The sequence below is a fragment of the Lagenorhynchus albirostris genome, chromosome 16 (genome assembly GCF_949774975.1).
Source record: "Lagenorhynchus albirostris chromosome 16, mLagAlb1.1, whole genome shotgun sequence".
In the NCBI taxonomy this organism is placed as follows: Eukaryota; Metazoa; Chordata; class Mammalia; order Artiodactyla; family Delphinidae; genus Lagenorhynchus; species Lagenorhynchus albirostris.
In genome coordinates, this window is record NC_083110.1 from 49,240,664 (window position 1) to 49,255,759 (window position 15,096).

The 15,096-nt window shown below is 42.2% G+C and overlaps 1 long non-coding RNA gene across 1 annotated transcript; it reads right to left on the minus strand.

Moving 5' to 3' along the window:
• Positions 1-12,876: 12,876 nt before the first annotated feature.
• LOC132507560 (uncharacterized) lies at positions 12,877-14,037 on the minus strand. Its single transcript, XR_009536214.1, has 2 exons — positions 13,913-14,037; positions 12,877-13,190 (listed from the first exon to the last, which is right to left on the minus strand). It is a non-coding gene; the product is annotated as an uncharacterized LOC132507560 (long non-coding RNA).
• Positions 14,038-15,096: the final 1,059 nt, after the last annotated feature.

A 15,096-nucleotide genomic window follows, 5' to 3' on the forward strand; every position in this document is an offset into this window, starting at 1 on the left:
TGTATTGCTGGGGTCTAATGTAGTATCTGACACAGAGTAGGCATTAAATAAATGTTTGTTGATTGAATGATTGAGTGACTGAAAAGTCCTTTCCAGCACTTTTCAAAACTGTTTTATTCCATCATATGTGTGTTACATAACTCTCACTTTAAAAATGCCTGTAACTGTGATTTAGAATTCAGAAGAATCATCATGCATAAATAGAAGATTTTCTTCAAACGTTGGACCAAAATTCCATGTCAGTGTAAAACTGCAAAGCCATTGCTGGCTCTATTTAAGGGGGTACCTGTTTGCCCCAAGAAGCTAAGGAAAGGTAACTGCAAGTATGAGACTGTTCTTGGTAAGAAAGGTGTTGCCTGTGTCACTCTCCTGACATTAATTTTGACCTACGGTGGCCTCCACCATTATGCCCAGGACATGAAAGAGCTACCTAGAAAACTTACCAGGACCCACGATGTGGTAGGAGCCGATTTTGAAAACCCCTTTGCTCTGTGCTAAATTGGCACATCTCCCCCCATTAAGCCACACGACATCTAGGCAGAAGAGAGCGAACTCAGAGAAAATCACACAGCATGTGGCTACTTTAACTCAGTGTTTAATATGAATAAGCTTCTTAGCTCTCCTTTTAAAGTTTTCTTTTTTAAATCCCGAGTAACTTTGCAGAGGGCATCACGAAAATGTGGGAGACTTTGGGATGATAACTAACGTGTGGTACCAAGAAGAGGCAAAAGAAAAAGATCAAAGAGTCATTTCTCTAGGCTGGGTGGTACCTTGGCACTGAATCCTGGGAACAGATGCTGGCTGATTTGAATTAAAAAGGAGCAGGAATAGCCAAAGATAAGAAATAATTGGCTAAAAGATACAAAGCCGTACTTTTGACTGGGGACGATAAAGTTTTCCAAGCAGAGGTTAGAATAAGTGACTTAACAAAAAATAATAACCTCAAGGAAAACTAGGAGAAGAGAAGCATTGCTAAATATCTTTCCCCTGAAGTTTGAATTAAGACACGGTCAGCGAAGAAGAGACCCTTTCCAAAGCCTCAGCAGGATAAATCAATCTAGTGGAGGTCTTTGTGTTCCCGGAGAATGATGTCAGAACCCATCCCAGGAAGAAGAAAGAGATGTTTGCTCTAAAGGTCACTTGAGAACTATAAAGATAAATGCTATTTGTAATGACTTGAAAAGGCTTCCAGGAAGGAGAGAAGTCAACTAACTGTTTTAGAATCAACGGAAAAGGAAAAACTCTCCTGGCTGAAAACTTTCAGAGGGTCCTTTAGACATTCTTGAAAGTCTGTGAAACTTTGAGGGGAAAGAATCCAAGAGTATGATTATGGAAAATTTATGTTATATCCTTTAACTGTTAAAAGTAGGTTGTATGTTGACACATGTGTTGGTCATTAAAAAATAATTGAAAAGGCTCTGGCAGTAAGAAGTCAGGGACTAACAATCCCTCCACCCTGGTTATTAATTGACCCTGAGAGTCCTTAGGTCAACCAGATATTCATAGTGCAGTGAGATATCTGGGTATATAGAGTTAAAAACACTAGCTTGTGATCCAGGAGACCTGGGTTCACACTTCAGCTCCATTACCTTCTTTTTTTTCTTTCCTTCTTTGTCTCTCTCTCTCTCTCTCTTTCTTTCTTTCTTTCTTTTTTTCTGGCTGTGTCTCGCGGCTTGTGGGAGTTTAGTCCCCCAACCAACCAGGGATCAAACCTGTGTCGCCCCCTGCAGTGGAAGAACAGAGTCTTAACCACTGGACCGCCAGGGAAGTCCCTCTTTTTTTTTTTTCTTCTTATTGAATAAAATATTCTTTAAATTCTGTAGTGCTTTACAATTTTCAAAAATTTCACACACATGATTTCATATAATCTCACAATAACCATTTTTTCCCCTACTCCTACTTTGTCCCTCTCCTCTTCCTTCTCCCCACTGGTAACCACTAGTTTATATCTGTGAGTCTGCTTCTTTTTTGTTGTATTCACTAGTTTGTTGTATTGTTTAGATTCCATATATATAAGTGATAGCATACAGTATCTGTCCTTCTCTGACTTATTTCACTTGGCATAATGCCCTCCGAGTCCATCCATGTTGCTTCAAATGGCAAAATTTCATTCTTTTTTATGGCTGAGTAGTATTCCATTGTGTGTATATACCACATCTTCTTTATCCATTCATCTGTTCATGGACACTTATGTTGCTTCTGCACCTTGGCAATTGTAAGTAATGCTGCTATGAATACTGGGGCACATGTACCTTTTTGAATTAATGTTTTTGTGGGGTTTTTTTGGATATATACCCAGGAGTGGAATTGCTGAGTCATGTGGTAGTTTTATTTTTAATTATTATTTTTTTTTTTTGCGGTACGTGGGCCTCTCACTGTTGTGGCCTCTCCCGTTGCGGAGCACAGGCTCTGGACGCGCAGGCTCAGCAGCCATGGCTCACAGGCCCAGCTGCTCTGCGGCATGTGGGATCTTCCCGGACCGGGGCACGAACCCGTGTTCCCTGCATCGGCAGGAGGACCCTCAACCACTGCGCCACCAGGGAAGCCCTATTTTTGATTTTTTGAGAACCATCCATACTATTTTCCACAGTGGCTGCACCAATTTACTTTCCCATCAACAGTGTACCAGGGTTCCCTCTTCTCCACATCCCCACCAATATTTGTTATTTGTGTTCTTTTTGATGATAGCCATTCCCATAGGTGTGAGGTGATATCTCATTATGGTTGTGATTTGCATTTTCCTGGTGATTAATGATGTTGAGCAACTTTTCATGTGCCTGTCAGCCATCTGCGTTTCATCTGTGGGAAAATGTCTATTCAGTTCTTCTGCCCATTTTTTAATTGGGTTGTTTGTTTTTTTGGTGTTGAGTTATATGAGCTGTTTATATATGTTGGATATTAACCCCTTATTGGTCATATCATTTTCAAATATCTTGACCCATTCAGTAGGTTGTCTTTTAGTTTTGTCGATTTTTTCTTTTGCTGTGCAAAAGCTTTTAGGTTTAATAGGTCCCATTTGTTTACTTGCTCTTGTTTCCTTTGCTTTAGGAGATGGATCTAACAAAATATTGCTGCAATTTATGTCAAAGGCTGCTCTGCCTATGTTTTCCTCTAGGAGTTTTATAGTATCCAGTCTTGCATTTAGGTCTCTAATCCATTTTGAGTTTATTTTTGTGTATAGTGTTAGGGAGTGTTCTAATTCCATTCTTTTACATGTAGCTGTCCAGTTTTCCCAGCACCACTTATTGAAGCGACTGTCTTTTCTCCATTATATATTCTTGCCTCCTTTGTCATAGATTAATTGACCATAAGTGTGTGGGCTTATTTCTGGGCTCTCTATTCTGTTCCATTGATCTATGTGTCTGTTTTTTGTGCTGGTACCAAACTGTTTTGATAACTGTAGCTTTGTAATATAGTCTGAAGTCAGGGAGCATGATTCCTCCAGCTCTGTTCTTCTTTCTCAAAATTTGGCTATTTGGGGTCTTTTGTATTTCCACACAAGTTTTAAAATTATTTGTTCTAGTTCTGTGAAAAAGGCCATTGGTATTTTGATAGGGATTGTATTAAATCTGTAGATTGCCTTGGGTAGTATGGTCATTTTAACAATAATAATTCTTCCAGTCTAAGAACATGGTATATCTTTCCATCTGTTTATGTTGTCCTCAATTTCTTTCATCAGTGTCTTATAGTTTTCCAAGTACAGGTCTTTTATCTCCTTGCATAGGTTTATTCTGAGGTATTTAATTTTTTTTTTTGATGTAATCAACTCCATCACCTTCTAACAATGAGAACTGCTACACATCATTTATCCTTTCATAGTCATAGCCTCCTTATCAGTGAGGTGAAATAATGAGTGTTCCTTGTAGGGTTATTTTTTTTAATATTTATTTATTTATTTAGGCTGCAGCAGGTCTTAGTTGTAGCACATGGGATCCTCGTTGTGGCATGTTTTAGTTGTGGCATGTGGGCTCTTAGTTGTGGCATGCAGTCTTCTTAGTTGTAGCATGCAGACTCTTAGTTGTGACATGCAAACTCGTAGTTGCAGCATTCATGTGGGATATAGTTCCCTGACAGGGGTCGAACCCAGGCCCCCTGCACTGGGAGCGCAGATTCTTACCCACTGGACCATGAGGGAAGTTCTCCTTGTAGGGTTATTTTTAAGTGAAGTCCCTAGAGTGGACACAGAGTAGGTGCTCAGTAGATGGCCTTGAATCTGTTGCACTTGAATCAACTTAGTAGCTAACTACATCGAGCACTTACTATGTGTAAGTGCTTTGTTCACACTGTCTGGGTCTTCCCAATAGCCCTATGACCAGGGCAGGGATTGCTATCCCCTTTATACAGGTGAGAAAACTGAGGCTCAGAAAGGTTAAAGAAACTTGCTCATGGCACAAGCTAATGGGTAGTCAAGCCAGCCAGCCTGGCTCCAAGGCCTTGTTCTTACCTGACCTGATATCAGGGAGAGAGAGTGTGACTGGACTTACATCCCCTTCTACCTCTTTATTCCTATTATGACACAGGGAATGAGATGAGGAGGTTTTCCTCTCTCAGTAGCATAAATAGCTACTGACCTCATTCCAATAACAAAAGTTAAAGGGAGTGGCCTTAAATATAAAAAGTACAGTCATAACTAACGTTTTATGGTCTAGGCAGTGTTCTAGATGCTTTATTATATGGAGTCATTAATTTTCTCAGCGTTCTGAGGCAGTTGCCACCATCTTTTCCACTTTGTGGAGACTCTAAGCAAACATGTGGTAGAACTTGGCTTTGGACCAGCAGTTGGAGCTCCAAGGCCACACTCACCATTACACCGCACAGCCTGTTAACCTCGGGCTTTCTGCAGCGAGCCAACAAGCAATTATTGGAGCTGCCCTGGCTGTGTATCGGGAGTGGGAGGGGCAATGTAGTTTCAGAGAGAACTGTAAACTGAAGTTGGAAGAAATATAATATTTACTGACAGCTTATACTTTAAGTGCACAGGGACATTTTAAGTTAATATGTCCTACCTAGGGTTCCAAGTCCTTGGACTTCACCAAAGATAATAGCAGGGGTCTGCGAGCTATTTTTAATGTTTCAAAATGCTTATTAATATGTCACAATCACATAAAACATAGTCTTCATATATGGCAACAAAGTCTTAAAGAAGAAGACTTTTAGAGACAAATTTCATTTCTAGACCCGAGCAAGGTTTCAAGAATTCCTAACTCTCGAAACGAGTGAATTTTTGTCCTATTAGAGTTGAAATAGACTTTACAGATGTCAGATTTGCCCTAATAGAGAAGATAACTCATTATCAAAGAGAATTCAACAAGACTTACAAACTTCAAGAAGGGATTTGCCGACAGACATGAAAGGCAATTTTAGCCATTTGCTTAGATTTGCCAGTCACTGTCTGAGCAGAAGAGGCATTTTTCTGCCAACTGGTTGAAGCTTGTGCCAGTATGATCCTGCTGTTTCTTAATTGTCCTAAAAGCTGTAGCCAGCAATTTCCCTGCCAAGCCTGACCTCACTTTCATGTTTCTATAATATGCAGATCACAAAGCGTCCCATTCAGAGTGGGAAAATGAGAAATTACTTCCTTGTCTTTCCTCTCTTTGGAACTCACCACCTAATCTGTATATTGTCTCCCTGTAAAATAATACATCAATGGCCATCTCAAAACCTTGGGTACCATTTTCTTAAAAAAAAAAAAAATCCTTGAGTACCGTTTAATGTGTGATTAATCCTCATGGCAAACTTATAAGGTGAAGGAGGGGAAAACAGTGTTCCTCAGTTTCTGAGTAATTCAGTTTCTGAGTAATAAGCTAACAGAATTATGACTGATGGACATAAAAATCTCTGTGTGATGTATTTAGTTGCAAATTGCAGATGAAATATAGAGTAAACTCTCATTTTTATTAAAAAAAAAGCCACATAAAAACTATGTGTGTGCACGCATATGTACGTGTGTGTGTGTGTGTTCGGGGGGCGGGCTGTGAAGTCATGGCAAAAATCTTGCAGGATACACTCTAGCATAATCATTGGTTACTTCCCAAGGTGGGGGTGAGTGCAAGGGGCTATAAATAAGGATGTTCACTTTCATATTTGTCTACCTCTGTATTGTTTTAATGTTTTACAATAAACATATTATTTTTATAAATTCAAAAATAATTCTAAAAAAGAAAAAAGTTTGGAGTAGATGATAAATGTCCCTTATCTAGCCTTATCTAGTTTATTCTGTTGGATTCATATTTTCAAGAATGATTTCAAAGAGATGTTGGGGACTTCCCTGGTGGCGCAGTGGTTGAGAGTCCGCCTGCCGATGCAGCGGACACGGGTTCGTGCCCCGGTCCGGGAAGATCCCACATGCCGCGGAGCGGCTGGGCCTGTGAACCATGGCCACTGAGCCTGCACATCCGGAGCCTGTGCTCCGCAACGGGAGAGGCCACAGCAGTGAGAGGCCCACGTACCGCAAAAAAATAAAATAAAAAAAGATGTTGGAACAACGTGTCCCGTCTCTGCAAGGAAATAGTTGCATGGTGTCTGAGTCTTGTGAAAAAGCAACCTTCTGCTCAGCCCTTCTTGGAGGCTTTGCTCCTGAATAGAATGGAGGTTGAGTTGCGATGATCAAAGGATTCCATTGACCATCTCTTTGGCTCCATGGAGTTCTTTGAGGAGCAAAATTTAGATTCCAAAAAACAGGATACAGTCTTCATGATTTGTTTAGATTTTTGTAAAAGCCTTTGATAGGATTCCATAATAAAGGCAATTTGGGGATGAATCATTCGCATGGCAAAGTCCTTCCATCCCAGTAGGAATGTGACCAAAGAACTGTGGTATAGTAGAAAGAGGAAAACTTTGGACTTTGACAGAGTTACATTCAAATCCTAACTGCTGCTTAAGAGTGGCTTGGCCTCAGATAGTCTACCTGATTTCTGTGAAAGTCTCTTTCCTCTACTATAAAACAGAATAATACAAGGGTAAGGGGTTACATGTAAAGGGCACTGCACTATACCTGGCGTGTGATAGGTGTTCTAGAAATTCGAGGCTCTCTAATAATAACTTTTTTAAGTGTAAATGGGCTTTAATCTATACTGATACTTATAGTGAACAAATAAGGGAACTTAGAACATGGATGCTCTTTTGACAGCCCCTAGGAGGATAGCCAGGAAATGGCAATGGTTCTGTCCATGGTCTAGTTTCCTAGACCATTATGTTTCATTATGTGTCCTAGACCATTATGTTTCCTAGACCGTTATGTGTACATTTCGTTTCCTATCTGGCCAGATTAATCTATCACACTGTCTAAAAACTACTTGAAATATATGTCTTACTAAGGGCCGAAAGTGTCAACTCCACATATGAAACAACTAACATGCAAAAAGTAGAAAGTGACCCATTTGTAGACTTATTTGGGTTGTGTTTGCAATTGGAGGCATCTTGCTCTGCCATCTTCTCCAACATTCTGCGTCAAATAGAGATGGCAAATCCTATTAAATTTCTCAGGGACATTTCTCTGATGACTAGACTTGGCCTTGGAAGGTGAAAATCAACCAAAGGAAAATGTCTTGACACGTATTGGATAAGAGGCAAACAGATGACTGAGGCATTTCAACATGACAAACTCAGAGAAAGTACTTGGGAAGAACTAAACCAAACCACATCTAGAGGATAATTGGTTGTCGGTTCTCCAACATAACCTTGGAAAGGCATCTGGGTGTCACTCCTTCAACTCATATTTGTGAGCAAGATGCCACATTAGGCCCCATGGGAGATTCAAAGATGATAAACATGGGTCTTGCCCTCTAAGAACTCACAGTCTTGTCACATTGCAGAAGACGCACAAGATCATCAAAGATTAAAATGTACTGGTTTTTATCTTCATCAAATAGCTTCCCTGGAGAATGTTTTCTGCTTCTATCATTAGCTGCCATGGGTGCTTTCACATAGAAGAGAGCTCCATGTCTTGCCACAATCAAAGAAGATGCAGAAGAGGACCACAATGACCCTCTGTAAGACCACCACCCTGGAGCTGCAGCCTTGCTTCTTTATTTTCCATCTCCCTTCCGACAAGTTGATGCTGCTACTTCTAGCAGCGTAACAGTCAGTCACTGATTTAGAGAAGTGACTTTACAACAACATGAGCAATATTGGAACATATCTCAAGGGAACCTGGATCAAGAGTAGGAAATTTTAGAATCCGTCCTTTCCTATCCCAGTTATTTTATTGTCTGGCTCCTTGAGTCTGAATTTTTCTCCCCAATCCCACTTGCTGCTGCTTCTCTCTAAATGCTGAAGACTTGCTCTCAGCTCTCCTTGTCCCAAGGCAGTTACACCATCTGATCTGCCCCCTTCAGGAACCACAAGTAGGTGCTGAGAAAGTGGAGATCTTGGGTCCCCTGGGAGCCACCAGGGAGATGTTGACACTTCCTAGTCAGCACACCCCAAAGTTCTCCCCTGGACTCATTCCTCACAGGCATCAACTTCCATACTTTCTCTTGCTTTTCATAACTCTTCTGTAATGGCTGCCAGCACCTAAAGCCTGCACTCTTACTTCAAAGCCTGTGCCAGGTCAGTTTGAATTTAAATTACAATTTATTTAAGTGGACTGATAATCAGATCGTTTCTGTTCTCGTTCTGTCTCCATGGCCACAGGCATGACATTTCACCTCTCCAAGCTCCAGGTGACTGGATGGGAAAAACTCCATCATTGGCAAAGGCGTGTTCACTGGGCACTCACATGCAAACATACACATATACACTCATTCTCAGTATGAGTTAGGAAGGTAGTTTGAATCCCAACCCCTCCGTTTACTAGCACATATAATCTGGGGCAAGTTATTTTTCTGAGTCTCAATGTCTTTATCTGTGAAGTGGAGAAAATATCACCTCCCTCAAAGGGTTCTATAACGATGGAATCTTCTAGGCAAAGCACTTAGGATTGAGCCCAGCAGAGAGGAAGAGGAAGAACTTAGGAAATGTCAGTGAGCATCGCAAGCTCTCCTAAGGCTCCCTCCCCCCAATCTTCTATTCTATCATTTTAACTGACTGATTCTTCAGGTTTTCCCTCTTTTTTTTTTTTCCCCCCATTTCTGCTGAAAGTGATAGAGGTCTGGGAAGAGAGTGGATTTGTGTTCTTTAAATGTGCCTACTTACACTAATTAAGAAATGGCAGTGCTTGTACCCACATGCTTCTAGCCTTGGTGGCCAGAAGAGACGATATGATTAAACTGTGGAACTGGTCCTGAGGTTAACTGAGACTGTCTAGCCATTTAAATCCCCACTTCATGAAAAACATTTTATTGCCATCACATCATATTCTTGCAAGGAAACACCAACATCAACATTAGATGACTTCCTAAAAGTATTTTCTGAAATCTTGTTTTTGGTGAAAATTACACTGTAGGAATAAATGTGGAGCAGTGTAATTTTAACAGCCCTTTAATTTTTTTTGTTGTTAAAATTTACTTTGGTTTTTCTGACTATTTATTCTAGAAAATTAGAAATTACAGAAAAATATTTGGAGTAGATTAAAATTAAAATTATCCATAATCATACTACCCCAAAACAAATATTGTTGGCTTTTTGGTATTTTCTTCTTTGCAAATGCTTTTATTTTAAAGTTAAGGACATTTTTGTGTATGTAGTTTTGTGTCCTGTGAACATTTTATGATGCCAATAAAAAAACCGTTTAATAAACAGAAATCGTAAGATGTGTCATTGTCTCCAGATTTAACTAATTGCCTATTGTAAGCCATTTTGTGGTTGTTTTCAATTTTGTTGTTTTGTCTACCCTACATCCCGTCTCCTTTTTCCTCTTTGATTGTTAGTGATGCTAAATATTTTTATATGTTTATTCACCACTAATATTTACGAATTGTCATTTCTGAGAATTTTTCCGGTGTTGGGGGTGTTCATGGTCATTGTTGTCATCATATCATTTGGGGCCAAGAATGGTCAAGGCCAGGTTAGCACAGACACTTGGGTAGAAAAGAGAATCATAGGCTAGAACAGTATTTATCTTCCTGATACTGGCATTTTCCTGGGACCAGGTGGTATGGAAAATCGTTATTTTTGTTGCCAAGAAATCTGTTAGAAAGTTAGTTTGCAAGGACACCCAGGCCTGGTGTGGTGCCTGAAGCTGAACAAGAAGCTACCAAGTCGGGCTTCCCTGGTGCCACAGTGGTTGAGAGTCCGCCTGCCGATTCGGGGGACACGGGTTCGTGCCCCGGTCCGGGAAGATCCCACATGCCATGGGGCGGCTGGGCCCGTGAGCCATGGCCGCTGAGCCTGCGCGTCCGGAGCCTGTGCTCCGCAACGGGAGAGGCCACAACATTGAGAGGCCCGCGTACCGCAAAAAAAAAAAAAAAAAAAAAAAAAGAAGCTACCAAGTCGTGAGACTTCTCAGGAGTCTGAGCTCAGCTAAGGGAAGGAAACCCTAGGAAGGATCATTAATGAAAGGAAAACAAACAAATAAACAAACATGGAATCTTTCTTATCTCTAAGGAGAAAAATCATTTCTCCAGGGAGGAATTAATTTTCTCCTAAGCCTTTACCTGTAGGCTCAGCTCAACTCTACTTGGAAATCTATAGCAGGCAGAGAATGGGGAATAAACATGATGCTCCAAACTTGGGATCGTGCCCCAACCAGGACCTCTCCAAGGCCACCTGCCTGCCAAGCTCACTGGTCACCAGATGGGACATATCAGGGAAGGCAATTGTAGCTTGAAGACAAGAAGGAATGTTGGCTCATTTTCCAATGATGAAAACTACTTATTTCACCTGCCACCCTAGAAAGACTGGGCTTTCCTGCAGCATATTTCCTGGCCTTGATGCTTGACGACCTCCACAACTTTGGGGCACAAGAAAACACTTGGTTGCATCTGTGAAGATATAACACTCTTGAAGTCAGAGATGAAATCTACAACTTCTTTGGAACTCTCACTGCAGGGAGCCTGTCCAAAGCTGTTGGACTAGGAATCAGCCAGAAGGTGTATTGCTTTGCTAGATGCCGGGTCTCTGGAGGGCTGGGTATCATTGAAGGGGAGGAAGTGGGCTGTAGCAAAGTCAGAGGCTAAGGATAGCATCAGACATAACTCAGCTCACATCACTGCCTACTCAACGCCCTCCTCCCACCCCATATCACCTTGAGTAGAAGCCAGTGTTCTCATGATGTCCTCCAAGGCCCTCCATGGTTTGGCCCACAATCCCCCTTGTAACTCATGCCTTTCCTTTTCCTACTACTATTCAGGCCACTCTATGTTCAGTGACATAAAGGAGGTGGGCAGGGTGGGGGAGAGACAGTGCTGTACCCCCAGCATGAAAGAGCATGGCCTCACTTGAAGGTGAGGGCAAATCCTGACATCACTAACAGCTGGGTGCTCTCAGGTAACTGCACTCTGCATTCTCAGTAGCTGAAGGGCAAGTTTCTTTTTTTCTTTCTTCCTTGTTTCCTTCCTCTCCCTTTCTTTCTGCCACTCCGCGCAGCTTGTGGGATCTTACTTCCCCAACCAGGGATCCATCCCAGGCCTTCGGCAGTGAAAGCGCAGAGTCCTAACTACTGGACCCCCAGGGAATTCTGCAAGTTCTTTCTTAAAGGGAAATCCAAGTGGATTATTCCATGGCTACCACTCTCCCCAAAGTAATTTTTTCCAGGAGTCTTTCCCCATCATCACCCCGCAACCTGCCGCCAATCATGTCTGGGCTGGATGTCCTAACCCTGTCCCTCCCAGCATCCTGGACTCCTGCCTCACTGCACATTCACACTGAGTGCAAGTGCCTGCTCCCTCTTCTCTGCCTCCCACTGGACTGAGGACAGCGGCTGTGTAATTTTATTCATCATTGTATCCCCAACCCTAAGATTTGGCATGTAGAAGACATTCAGCAGATGGCTGTTGAATGAAAATATAAATGAATAAATGATTACCAGCTGTTTCTATTCCCTTAACCTGCTGCAGAATTAATAAACTCATCTTGAACCCAGCAGATATATGAACATAAAGGTATCACTGAGGACCACCAGGCCAACCTTTCTGTACTGGTTGCCGTATTGTGCTTTTGCTGATTTATGCTAATAATTACTGATACTTTGACTTTGGATTTGGTTGTAAAACGATAACATCACTTGAGAGAAAGCACCCACATTTCTAAGCATGGGGACCCTGTTGAGGACATAGAACTTCAAAGGGCTTAGAAGACATTTCAATGTGCACACGTATACACACACACACACGCACACACCACTTTGTAAACATCTAGCAGACCACATCTAGTAGAAAAATTCCATAATGAAATTTTTATCTCAAACGAATTAGCTCCAGACATTCCAACCCCGTGGCCAAGCCGAAGACGGCATCCTTGTAAAGTTCTGAAGGAAAATAGGAGAGAAGGACCCATAGTTTCCCTCTAGACCAGGGTATGTTTCTAAACCTTGGCTGTGCAACAGAAACCACTGGTGGGCTTTTAAAAATGCCAGTGCCCTGGCCATACCTAAGACCAATTACATCAGAGTTTCTGTGGCCGGGAACCAGAGAATGATATTTTTTTCAAGTGCCCCACATGCTTCCTCTGTGCAGTAGGCTTGAGAACCACTGCTCTGGAGTCTACCTTGTGCTGAATTCCCTCACAGAGCCCTACGGTGTGCCAGGCATTGTACGAGGCACTGTCTTTCCCCTTAATTTGTTGATATAAAATTGTATTTCATCCATTTTACATGGACTGGCTTGCACCCTGGAAGGGAACCCATTTTATAAGTCCTCATTATTTACTCTATACTGTCAGAGCACAGGAAGAATAAGAAAAAAATTGTGCATACTTGCTTAAACTAGCCCCTCAATGTCTGAAGACAATCCTTTAGCTCAGTTTTTTTTAAAGAACGTTGGAACTAAAGCCATTCCATAGGTGAACTCTATGGAGTTTATTTATTTTAAAATTTTTTTATTTATTCATTTATTTATTTGGCTGTGTTGGTTCTTCGTTGCTACGCGCAGGCTTTTCTCTAGTTCTGGCCAGTGAGGGCTACTCTTCATTGCGGTGTGCGGGCTTCTCATTGCAGTGGCTTCTCTTGTTGTGGAACATGGGCTCTAGGCATGCGGGCTTCAGTAGTTGTGGCTCGCGGGCTCTAGAGCACAGGCCCAGTAGTTGTGGCGCACCGGCTTAGTTGCTCCATGGCATGTAGGATCTTCCCGGACCAGGGATCGAACCCATGTCCCCTGCATTGGCAGGCGGATTCTTAACCGCTGCGCCACCAGGGAAGTCCCTGGAGTTTAATTTAGACACTTTAATTTACATGTGATGGGGTAAAAATTATGAATGTTTGGGAGATCACAGCATTCTCTCTCCACCTTTGTCCACTCAGCTCCTTAATTCTCCCTCACTTTCTGTGAAAAAATGGGGAAAAAAATCCAACTCTCATGAGAAAAGCCATTAGTAAAGAACACAACCCTCCATCCTTAGGGTGCTTTGTGGGACTTGGGGGGTGAGTGGGACTCCTCTGGAGCCTTTGTAGAGCTACATGTGGAGAGAGAAGAGAGGGGAGCCAGGGACCAGGGCAACAGAGACAGGGCAGAAAAAAAAACTGCAAAGAATTTAGGGGTCCTAAAGATAGAAGAGGACAGGAGATTTTAAGGAATTTCTAAGAACTAGGTTTGGGGATCAGCTTAAATGTTTGTGAGAGAGTGAAGTGTAAAAACTAAAACTTCTGTGTGAATCATGCTACCAGCTCTCACCTCCCCTGGGCAGGACTGCAGAGGCCACGCCTTTATGGGAGTTACTCAGACATGCTCTGCGTGCGGGTCCTCGGCGTGGACTCTGACTCCTAACTCCCATCCCCTCCTCCCCAGATAACGAGGAGACACATCAGGAGTGACCACTGAGGCTCTCTGTCCTGCTTCCCAGGGAATTCTATTCTTTTTCTGTCGCTCTGATTCCTCACCTTCTCATCTTCCTCTTTCTCACTCTCTCTGCTCATGTCTGCTTCCCACACACACTGGCTGCATCCTGGTATCGGTGTTGCCTAAACAGAGAGTTGCCCCAACATACATTGTAGTTTCAGATGTGGTCACGTATACTCCCATCTTCAAGGCTGTGCACAAATCAGACCCTTGTTTATTGAGCACATATTCACTGAGTGCCAGCTGCGCGTCCAGCGTGGCAGAAGGTAACAGGATAGACACAGTGACACATCCCTGGCCTCACAGAGCCTCTACTCCAGCAGGGGATGAGGTGTAATTTTAAAAGCGAGAGGTTGTTTTTGAGTATTACTTTCAATGTAGGGCAAGAATAGGGTGCACACTGCAAAGCCTCACAATCACAGAAAACTGCCTGAGGAAGTGACATTGAAATTGAAATTGGTGATGCTAGAAAGGGTATTTTAGCAGGGAGGAAAAGTATGTTGGAAGCCTGGTAAGGAGAGCAAAGAGTGCTCAAGGAACTAAAAGAAGTTCAGCATGCCTGGAGAATAGTGCTTGAGGGGAGGTATGGGGTAAGACGGTGACAGAGGTCAGGAAGGGCCAGGTCTGGGTTTTGTAGCCAGATTAAGGAATCTGAGCTGCATACAAGGGCAAACCCCCCCCTGCAGCTGCACTGTCCAATAGTGTGGCTATTTTGGTGATGACTGGAATGCTGTATATCTGCTCCATTCAATATGGTAGCCACTAGCCTCATGTGGCTATGGAGCGCTTAAAATGTGGCTAATTTAACAGAGGTACTGAATTTTTAATTTTAGTTAATTTAAATATGCAAATGTGGCTAGTGGCTACCCAAATTGGACAGCACAGCCCTACAGTGTTATAATCACATTTACACACATGTACATTTGTTGGCACATAGCACATGTACGGACACCTACGTCACGGAAACGGTTTTATATTTGCACGTGATTATACACCCTCATACCTCAAGAATTCACATATAGATACAGCTAGACACAATTGCATGAAACAGACCCTTACCTATTCTTATGGAAGGATAAGAACAATGAAAATTGAAATTGCAAAGAGTACATGGGTCAGTCTAAGGAGATTTGACACAGGAAGAATTGGAGCAAAAAGGATATGGGTGGGTCGGAAAATAAACCGAATTGGGGATGATATTATTTAACTGAAAACAAGAATAAAG